General features: G+C 34.1%; 1 protein-coding gene across 1 annotated transcript in view; it reads left to right on the forward strand.

Moving 5' to 3' along the window:
- Kcnh7 (potassium voltage-gated channel subfamily H member 7) overlaps positions 1–12,025 on the forward strand; it is a 450,110-nt gene that overhangs the window by 377,705 nt on the left and 60,380 nt on the right. The gene's annotated exons all lie outside the window — the stretch shown is intronic.

The following is a 12,025-nucleotide window of genomic DNA, read 5'->3' on the forward strand; positions in this document are numbered from 1 at the left end:
GTAGATTTCTCTTTTGCTATCTGTTAGGATAAATAATAGCACAAAATTGGCATTTCTAGAACATAGAGAATTAAAGCAAAATATGGAAACTATGGAGATAGTGAAATTACAGATGTAAATATTATAGTTTATAAAGTATGATTTTTTTTAATGAAGAAACAAAAATCTCATATTCTTCTCTTAGAATTAGCTTTAATATAAACATAAAACAAATACCTCCTTACTTGGTGATCCCAGGATTAGTTCAGCTTCTTTGAGTTCTTAATGCAAAATAGTATCACACTACAGTATCACACTATAATATCACACTGAGATGGCTCGATGGTTAAGAACGCTTGCTACTCTTGCCTAGGGATGATGCTCTGTTCTTAGCACTCACAACCTCCACAAACTAGTTCTAACCTGATGCCTTCTTCTGGCCTCTGAAAATACAAGGCATGCACATAGTGCAAATGGATACACATAGGCACTCACATGTAAACATAACAACAATTAAAATTTGAAAACTTAATTTTAAAAATAAGACCTCAAAATTGCCTTTAACCCAAAAATATCTTCCTGTATATGCAATCACTTCTAGGCTACCTGTATTTCTTAGCACAGCATAAATGTTGCATAAATCTTACAAGGAAGAATGAGAAAAATGTATGGACATATGCAGTGAGTAGAGACATAGTTTTCAGAAACTAGTTTTTGTTCATGGTTGGCTGAATTTTCACATGTAAATATAGAAGTCACTATTCCCTCATTCAAGAAGGCTTCTTTTTTACTCTAGAATATCATGAGTGATATTCTCAGATATCAGATTGCAGATCTGAAAATTACAATTCATCCATTGTTACATAAAAGTGATTGTAATTTACTACTAATAGCTATTTCTGTTACAAGTTGAGATCAAGTTAAGTTGGAAAATAGAATTCTACATATAAATCTTTCTCTCATACATATAAAACCATTACAATTATACCTACAATCGATTTCCTCTTTTATTGGTTTTAAATTGCTTTTCCATTGACATCATTCTAAAGCCAAAGTCATTACTTTTTATTCTGCAGTGGCTTTATATAGAGAGCATAATTTATTACATGTATTATTTAGAATAGAAGATTTTATGGCAAGATGGAGTTGACTTAATAATTTTGAAATTACATTGTAGATAACCTAGTGATATCCTGGGTTGTGGCAGACAACAATAACAACTTCAAAAGGAACATTGCTCTTGGATGGTGTACAACATGAAAATAAATATTGACAATTAATTTTCATGTATCACCTTATTAGTTACTGAAATATGATTAGATAAGACCAATTCATGAAACTTAAATGAGTTCTCTTGGTAATGTACTCTGACTAAAATATAGTTTTTATTTCAATAACATTTTTATAAGAAAATATATTTTTTTAAACCTTCAAGATCTTCTTCCAATTCCACCACAGTCTTGGCTACGAACACAGGAAAAATGGTGCATGCAGACAGTATAGAACTGGAGCCTATTAAAAAATAGTAGTACACATTCAAGGCACTTTTAGTCTGCAATTATAACAACAGAGATGACTTGGGCAATAAAGGCTTTGCCTTGCAAGCTTGACAAATCCTCAACACCCACATGGAAGCCCCATGTAACCTATAACCTCAAGTCAAGCAAACAGAGATAGGAGGATCCCGAAGGCTTGCTGGCCAGCAAGGGGTTTGTTGAGCTCCAGGTCTAGTGAGCGACATGGAAAATATGGTGGAATGTCCAATGAGATGGCTCAGCAAGTAAAGACACTGAGTGACAAACCCTAGAAACCCAGTTCAGTTTTCAGGTCCATGGTGGAAGAGAAACACTGACACATATAAGTCGCCCTCTTACCACACACAAGCCATGGCCTACAGATGCCTGTGCATGCATGCACACACACATGAACACAAAAAACATACACATGCATGCTTGCATATATGCTCAAAATATACATACATATATACATGTCAGAAAGTGATTGAAGAAAACACAAAACATCAATGTCTGGTATCCACATGTGCTTATATACGTACAAACACACACATATATTCACTCAAAGCAACAACAAAAGAATATATCAGGATATATTTCACAGTGGTTAAAGATTTTAGTCACATTAATACAAATGAAGGAAAAAATTATCTGTTATTGATTAAGAATTTATATCTGTGAAATAAATATGAATATATCTACTTAAAGAAAGAGTACCTACATATATTTAGAAACAATAAATTCAAGCAACTTACAAAAAATATAACCAGTTATCCTGTTCACTGCTTAGAAATCCTCAGCACTGTGATATTTATTATATGAATCATTTTATTGAAAACAAATGCTAATTCTCATTTAGCCTACACACAATAGCTGATATCAGAATAGTGACAGTTCCTCTTGCCCATTCCTCTCCTCTTTCCCTTCTTTTTAATTTTATTTGTCCCCTTGCCTCCTTTTCTTTATTTCCCTCCTTCCTTCTTTTGTTCTTTCCTTAAGCATTTCTTATCTTTTCATTCTCGTTATAACTATAACACTAGTTTGCTTAAAAAGAAACTATGATACTTTAAAACGAATCTATGATTCCTACAAATAAATTTGATGTTCTAAGAGAAAATTATAATCAAATTGGATAGAGAAAGTCAATTCACATTCCACATATATCATTTATTCAAATAGAAGACTCAGTTCAGTTTTGTAAGCTTTGATAAAATTAGATGGGTAAAGCTTGATGTCACACAGAAAAAATTTCTAAGTCTTGCTTGAGAGTTCTGTCATGAACTATGATGTCATTAGTCAGGAGAAAGGTAAAATTGAGACTTGAAACACAACATTTATAACAATGCTTATGAAATGCTCTTAGCCTTTAGGCATAATGTCATAGTTGTTCCTGATATCTCCCATTAGATGGAATTATAGGGAAAATTAATTGGTTCTTGTTTTTTGCAATATTAGCACACTAAGCAGGAGGACTTTTTTATAGCAAGAAAGGGGCCTTTCAACATAAAATTAAATTACAAAATGAAAATTTTAACGTAAAATATCATCTGTGTGCTTATTATAACCATAAAGATTATCAGAATGAAATTTCAGCTCCCTTAAATTAATTATAAAGGAAAAATAAAGACAAAGGGGATCTTACGTACATATTACAGCATTATCATGCAAGAAAAAGAAAAATAAAGAAGTCTAACCTATTTAAAAGGAGGCAAAGGTTGGTTCACTTCCAATCCCTACACTCAGGACTGATGACAGGAAGCACAAAAACTGGAGACCAGCACAGGCTATATAATAAATGCCTGTTTAAAGTTGTCTCAGTAAATGCAAACAACTGCAACATCTTTAGACAGTTTTAAATGTCATTCTCACTGAATTCCTGGTTGTGTACACAAACAATGATTGGGTAATTCAGTTCAATAGTTCAGAACACTGAACAAATATGAATATGGGTGTGCTCATGCACTTATATCTACATTTCCAATTTATAGATAACTTTAAGTTGTTAAATTTTCAGAAATAGAATGTATGTATTTAATTTAAAAAAAAAACAGGTAAAGTGTGAGTGAATGTCCTCCAGCTCAGACCTGCTTAACAAAGAACTTGATAGAATTTCTTGGTTTTAATTAATGTATCAGCCATTGGCATTCTACTTCCAGCCATGATGGAGTAACCCTTGATCAACCCTTGATCAAAAAGCCAGAAAACTAAGTAAGATATATAGTAAGTCATTGTTTTCAGACACTAAAAAGCTAGCAGAAAATTGTGATCCCTGAAAGAAAAACAGAAAGAGGATGGCTCTTTGTTACCTATCTGGGGACACAAGGACAGAATGAACTGTGAAGGGAGAACATCCTAAGCGTGTACAATGGCCACACCCAGCTAAGAAAGGAAAATCAGAAGTTGTGTAGCTAAGATGTTGAATCTACAACACAGCAAATAAAATAAAATAAGAGGCAGCTATGATAAAGAAAAGCTCAGAGAATGTCATGAGTAGCAGCTTGAACCTACCGATCTCTTCTAAGGCACAAATACATGGTGTGTCAGCCTTCAGGCCCAGTAAAGAACCACACAAGCATAAACTGAACTATTTTCATAGTGCACACAGGTACGAGACACATTAAAATTCAAACAAGCAGATTAAGAAGCCTCACTGTATGTCTGGGTTGTTAAATAGAAACTTTAGTAAAACAAAGCCATAGAACCAGAACTAATATAGCCCTTACAAAGCTTTATAGCCTCCAACCTAACACTTTGAGCTAAGGCTATAGCTTGGCAGTAGAGCACTTACAGAGCACAAGAATCAGCTTGATCTTCAAGTTGCCTGCCTGCAAAAACACAGGAACAGCATCTAACTGAAAAAGTATTTTGGACAATACAGTGAAGCACAGGAAACAAAACAAATTACACACCTGAGATTACATCAAATTCAATGACAAAGAAAATGATCTATTAAAGACTAATCCATAAAATGGGAGAAAAGATGCATATATACCCCTGGAAAGGATTTGTTTGCTATCCAGAATATAGGAGGAACTCTAAGATCTCAAACAAAAGTCAATACAATGTAAAAGGAACAATAGGCTTTACTGGACATTTATCAAAACATGACATACAAATAATCAAGTTCAGCAAAGTGCTCTACATCTCTAATCCCCATGGAAAAGCACATTAAAACTAGAATACCTCTTTCCACTCTAGTGAGAACATCTATTGTCAAAAAATACCAAAAATAAATGCTACAAGAAAAAGCCCTTGAACACTGCTGGTGCAAACATAAAATAATGCAGCTATTATGGAAACAATAAAAATAAAACTACAGTATGATGACATAGCAATTTTATTAGCAACTTTATTACTGGGTTATACACAGCGGAAATGAAGTAAGTCAGGAAGACATCTCTATATCCCGTCTTTACTCTAACACAATTTATAATAGTTAACAAAGTGGAAGTAACCCCAGTATCCACTAATGGATAGATGATGAAAAAGTAATACACATACATACTGATGGTAACAAGAAATGGAGAATACAGGATGAAGTTAGTAATAGAATGATAAATAATGGATAATAAAATAGTTGAATAGAAATAATAAATTCTGCTGAATTTATTATTTACCACTTAAATGATAAATATTTGAGAGAAAACACTACAAATACATACATTATCAAAATGTTATATGATACCTCATAAGTAGATAGATTGTATGTGTCTATATTTCACTCACAAACACATTTAAATTTTATATAATAATAATAATGATAATAGTAACAATAATAATGAAAAAGAAGGGTGTAGGACTATGAAACTATGGGGATTGTTCAGTAGGTAAAGTACTTGCGGTACAATCCTGAAAATCTGATTTAAAAATAATAATAATAATAATCTGGAACAACCATATAAAAAATCTGGGCATGGTGACAAAGTTTCTCTAACCCATCACTGGGTATTCAGACAGGAGGATTCCTAGAGCTTGCAGGCCAGGCAGGCCACTGATAATATATAAGTTCAGCGACAGACCTTGCCTCAAAAAATAGGATGGAAAAATGACTGAGGAAGATAACCCATATCAGACACCATCCTCTGGGGTCAACACATGCCTGTGTGGCAAGTGAACATGCATATACACATGCATACATATTAATATATCAATATAACACATACAGAGATAGTTACACATCAAAAATACAAAAAGAAAGATCATTCTAACATTTTTAAAACAAAGAGTACAGCACTATGTTATTGGTTATTTGTTATTCCTTCTGCTTTTTTGCTCTTTGGGCCAGGCACCCAGCTCCCAAATAAATAAACATGAGTTCCTATTCTTACTTACAAATGCCTGGCCTTAGCTTGGCTTATTTCTAATCAGCTTTTCTTAACTTAAATTCTCCCATCTATCATTTGCCTCTGAACTTTTTCCTTTTCTTCTATAATCTTTTTTTTAGTAGACACTGAATTTATTGTCTAGTAAATACAGATAAACTGGCATAAGATGCTGAAAAACAATTTTAATGTTTTATACACCACAGAACAAATATGTTAAAATACTTTGAAATGCTACAAGAATCCATACACTGTCACTACATTCTTAATTGAAGAACTTTGGTGATGCAAATTTTTTTTATTTAATTTATTATTTTACATGTCGATCCCAGTTCTCTCTCCCTCCCTCCCTCCAAGTCCAAATGGATCAAAGACCTCAACATCAATCCAGCCACATTGAACCTCTTAGAAGAGAAAGTAGGAGGTACCCTTGAACAAATTGGTATAGGAGACCGCTTCCTGAACATAACTCCAGGGGCACAGACACTGAGAGCAACAATTAAAAAATGGGACCTCCTCTTCTATAATTTTGCTTTCACTTTTACTTTGTAGCTGGCTCTGTAGCTGGGTCCCTCCTTTTCTCACTCCTTGATCTCTCTCTTCCCAAATTCTCCTCTTTTTATTCTCTGGGCCTGCCAGCCCTACCTATCCTTTCTCCTACCTTGCTATTGGCTGTTCAGCTCCTTATCAGAGCAATCAGGTGTTTTAGACAAGCAAATTAACACAGCTTCACAGAGTTAAACAAATGCAACGTAAAGAAATGCAACACATCTTTGCATCAATGAACAACTATTCCACATCATGAGCAAACGTAACACTTCTTAAAATAACATTTAACACTATGCAACAAGACAATAGGAAAAAATCTAAGTTGCTGAGAGGAAAACAGTATCTGTCAACATGGAAATTTATGATTAAACTGTATTTCAAGTAAGGACAAGGAAGCAAATGACTTGATTTTTCATAAGCAGACTATAAAAAACTAAAAATTTTTTCAAGAAAGGAGAAATATACCCTGTGAAAGTCTGGAATGAAAAAGACCAAAACTAGATAATAAATGAATAAGCTGAAAACATTTTCCCTTGTCTTTATACATCTACAAAATAATTGACCAATGTGAAAATAATGTCTGTAAATTGATAGGTTTTGTATGTAAAAGGAGGTGTGACAGTAATTGCACAAAGGAAGGAAGGTGGACTAGAAACTCATCACTACTGTGAAATCCTGCATCATCTGAGACAATGTTAAGTGTCCAAGAAAAATAGTTACTTGAAAAGCTAGGAACTAAGTGAATGAAAATTAAAATGTGCCCAAAGCTATAGGATTAGCTAAAGTAATGTTGAAAAGAATTTTTATTGTGAAGTTGAAAGCTCTAACTTAGAAGTATATAAGTAGAAAAAGAAGAATGGTAGAGCTGAAAGGAAATTAAGAAACTATTTGAACACATACAGAGAGACAATTGGTGGACATAAATTCTGGCTCTTTTTGAAAAGTTAGTACAATTAATATGCCTACCACTATGCTGAACCAAGCTACAAATAGCCAGCATTACAAAATGGATATTTAATTCTTAGAACATTGAAAAGCCAGACTAGCAATACTGTTATCCAGTTTGGATCAAGCCTTCTTCATCCATGCTGTTCTGGCTTGGCCACAACACTTGTCAGCATATGGTTTGGGCTCCAGATTAACGATCATCTATGCTGTGGCCCCTCATCATGCATGGTCCTCAGGAAGAATAAATCTATGCTCTTAGTCAGTGGTTCTCAGCCTTCCTAATTCTGTGATCTTTTAATACAGTTCCTCACACTGTGGAGGCCCCCCAACCACAAAATTATTTTCATTGCTACTTCAAAACTTAAAAATTATAATTTTGCTACTGTAATGAATCTTATTGTAAAGATCCTTGTTTTCCAATAGTCTTAGGTGAGCCCTGTGAAATGGTTGTCCAAGCTCAAAGGGGCTGAGACCCACAGGTTGAGAACCACTACTCTTAATTGTACAGTTATAAATTTTGGTCTTATTGGTTTGTTTGCAAAGTCCCAGACCAAGGTCAGCATGGTCTCACCACTTACTACACAACACAACCCTAACCCTAACACTAACCCTAACCCTAACCCATAGAAGCATACAAATTAGGTGAACGAGTCCTTTTGCACATTTTTAATGAAAAACTGGACTCTGGGGCTTGAGGTGCAAGTCAATCGTAGAGTGTTTTACTGATATGGAAAACCCTGAATTTAATCCCCAATACCATCACCACCACAACAACAAAAATAATATTAAGAATTGATTTTTGATATATGAATGACAACTTAAAACAAATTGCACTATGGATACTATGATAACAAACACAAGAGACCTTTAAATTAAAAGTTGTTTAATTACATTTCATACAATTACATTCTTTTCAAATGACATTGTGCAGTTATGTATGATGGCACATGATTTTAATCCAGCACTTAGGTAGTCAGAGACAGGTGAGAGTTTCAGGCCAGTCTGCCCTACACAGCAAGTTTCGGGTCACCCAGAGCAATATGGTGAGATACTGTCTCAAAAAATCAACATTGTTCACACAAAGAAAATAGAAGTGATAAACTTGAAGAAAGTATTTTGAAGATACACATATGAAAAAGACTGGCATCAAGAATATACACAGCAAGTTTTGGGTCACCCAGAGCAATATGGTGAGATACTATCTCAAAAAATCAACATTGTTCACACAAAGAAAATAGAAGTGATAAACTTGAAGAAAGTATTTTGAAGATACACATATGAAAAAGACTGGCATCAAGAATATATTAAGAATTCTTACAACTTCATAAAAAGATAATAGAGATATTTGTGTTTTTCTTTTTTTGTGTTTTTGTTTTGTTTTAAGGAGCAAATTACTTTAACAGAACTACACCAAAAGGACACCTGCATGTAAAAATGTACATTTAAAAGTGGCATTAGTCATCAATGAAATGAAAATTAAACACTAATGAGGCACACTACACATGCTACCATAGTAAATTTAAATTGGTACTACTAAATGTTGGCAGAATATAGAACAAATGGTATTGCCATAGTATGCCTGTAGGAACATAAAATAAGACAACTTTGGCAAACAACTTATTTCTTGTAAAGTTAAACAAGTCATACCACACAGCAATTCTGCACCTAGGTGTTTTAAACAGAAATGAAAATGCATGCCCACACAAATATCTGTACACAAATGTTCATGACCGTTTTTACTATGTAGAAATGCTGAGTTTTCCATCAGCATGTGATATAAACAAAGTTTGGTATATCTTTATGATTTAAAAGTATTAAAAAAAAATACTGACAGACACAATGATTCTCAGTATTATGCTGAACAAAAGGCAAACTCATGTATGGAATGTGTGCTATGGTCCTAGCAAATGAAGCCTGTCTGTAGTTCCATTCTGAAATAAGCACAGGCAACTGAATGATGCAATGGGAAATATTCTGGGATGGTAGAAACAAGCTAATATCTCAAATGTGTTAACAGGAATATTCGCATTTGTCACAACTGAGTGAACTATACACTTAAAATGGATACATCTAGTTACACGTTTATTATGCATCAAAAATTTCATCCTTTGTTTACATGTTTTTAAAATACATAGAGTATAAATAAAAAAGCAAACTGTGATGGTTCTGATAGAATACAAAGCTAATACTTCATCATTATTTAATATGTGCGGTATAGGTGGGTGTGTATGGTTTGAAGGAGGTAATGCTTATTTTGTTTCTCTAATACTTCAAGCTAAAGTAAACAATTTGATGAAGTCAATACTTTTCCCTGAAGAAGGCTAAATGAAATGTTGAGTTAAAGAGACAAATTCTTATATATAAACAGTATTATTTATTTATTTATTTATTTATTTATTTAGCCAGTATACACTTGACCAATATTCTATGCCAGTGCATAGGCACCAATTACATAAGATACACAGAATACAATAATTTGTTCTCTCTAGCTGGTGGTGTTTTGCTTTAAAAGAGGGATGGGATGGATAAAACCTCATGTTTTCCTTAAGATTTTAAAATTCATCAGCTTAGAAATTAGCAAAGACATCCTCCAATTTTTCCATTCATTTAGGTTTCCAATTCCAGACTTAGAATCTAGTTTTTCCATCTTGACAGTGTAGGAAACTCCTGATTCTGTGTTAGGATTTTGAATCATATTCATGGAGATAAAACTCATGTATTATGACCCCAATAAGAACTGATTTCTGACCACTTTCCCTAATATTAGGAGCTTCAAGAAAAAAGAGCTGGTTAGGGTCTTGTGTTCTCACTATCTGCTTCAAGAAAGTGTGACAGGCATTTCTGAAAGTCAACAATATGTAAAATATGCTTTTACATATCATAAAACTTCTTCCAACAAGTAAAATATTCTCACATGAGTCACATGAATTAATTTCATGTGAATATTGCTATGTACTTAACAAAGTACTAATTTATCAAATTAGAAATTATTTCTATCTGCAGCTACTTCCTGAACATGAAGCAACCTAAACAGCTGATTGACATTGCAAATGATTGATGTTTTACACACAGACTTTGTAGAGCACTGATGTTTCACACACAAGCCAACTTCCTCATGATAGGTTTCTTCTGTTAGTGAAGATTTTCGAAAATAACGAAGTGATCTACAGAGTTTTGGAGGAGAACCAAGGCATAATTTCATCCTTGGTTAGTATAGTCCAGAGTAAAAGGAAGATTAATGTTCTACCCTAGACAGTAAGAGAGAAAAGAGAGTGAACTCTCCTGCTCCAATATGTACTCAGACATTGACTTCGATGGATGACTACCTACAGAGGAGAAATCAATCTGTATTATTTATCTCAGATGTTAATTTGAGATATGATTCTCAGCCATACACACCCTTACAGACACAGAGTGTCATACAATCACATTGTTTGAATGCTCTGCCCTAGGACATTGTCATTAATCCTCATATGTCCTTGTTTTTCATCTATTTTAATAAATGATCACACCTTTCCCAGAAACATTCCTTTCTTTGAACATCTAGGCAAATAGAGACTATTACAATCAAGCATGATAAGACATGCCAAGGAAATAACCTGGGAAGGAAAAGCCTGAGTCTGGTAACATCTACTTTTTAAGGGAACAAGTAGATTTTAGAGTTGTCCAGAAAATTTCAAAGAAAAAGGTGTATTAGATGAGCATAGTTGAATCTCATACTTCCAATTGTGCTGTTGCTTTTGACACTTTTCCCACCTGATTTTGTAATATGTCCCCAGAGCCTGAAGCCTTCATTGCCATGTCAAAGCTCTTGACATATTCCCATAAGCAGACAATACATCATGTGATTCTTCTATATGAAATAAAGTGTTTCCATGTTATAATTATTAGGAATGTGAACAAAAAAAGAAAAACAGTAAGAATATGAAATTTAATTTAAATAAAAATTTAGTTCAAAGGCTGGAGAAATGGCTCAGTGGTTAAGAGCACCGGTTGCTCTCACAGAGAATCTGTGCCCAGTACCCAAAAAGGGGCTCATAATCATCTACAATTCCAATTCCAGGGATCTGACCTGCTTTTCTGGCGTCTGTGAACACAAAGCACACATGTGATGCACATACATACATTCAGGTGAAAAACACACATTTTTAAAAATTGTTATCCCAAGAATAATTAATGAGGATATCTTTTTATTATTTATATTAAAAACAATCTTATTTCACACACCCATGCCAGATCCCTTTCCCTCCTATGCTCCAATGTTCCCCACCCCACCTCCCATTCCCCCCCAGGGAGGGTGAGGCCTCACGTTGGGGGATCATCAAAATCTGTCCCATCATTTGGGGCAGAGCCTAGGCCCTCCCCCATCTATATAGGCTGAGAGAGTCTATCTCCATAGGGAATGGGAAGAACAGCAAAAGAGAGCAAGAAAAGAGATACCTGAATAGAGGGAGCCATTATTATAGTTTTAAAGATAAATCTGGCATGAGGGAAATGTCCAGAGATCCACAAGGATGACCCCAACTAAGAATCTAAGCAATAGTGGATACGCTACCTTAATGAAGACATTCAAAATGCTGAGTGTACATGGATGTCATTGCACTTCCTCCTAATCAATGAACAAATATGTGATATAGCTTTCCTGGCAAAAGTTAAGCAATATACATTTTTTTCTAAGTCAGATATTTGTATGTACATCTATGTGATCAAATT

This window comes from Phodopus roborovskii, unplaced genomic scaffold (assembly GCF_943737965.1).
Source record: "Phodopus roborovskii unplaced genomic scaffold, PHOROB, whole genome shotgun sequence".
In the NCBI taxonomy this organism is placed as follows: Eukaryota; Metazoa; Chordata; class Mammalia; order Rodentia; family Cricetidae; genus Phodopus; species Phodopus roborovskii.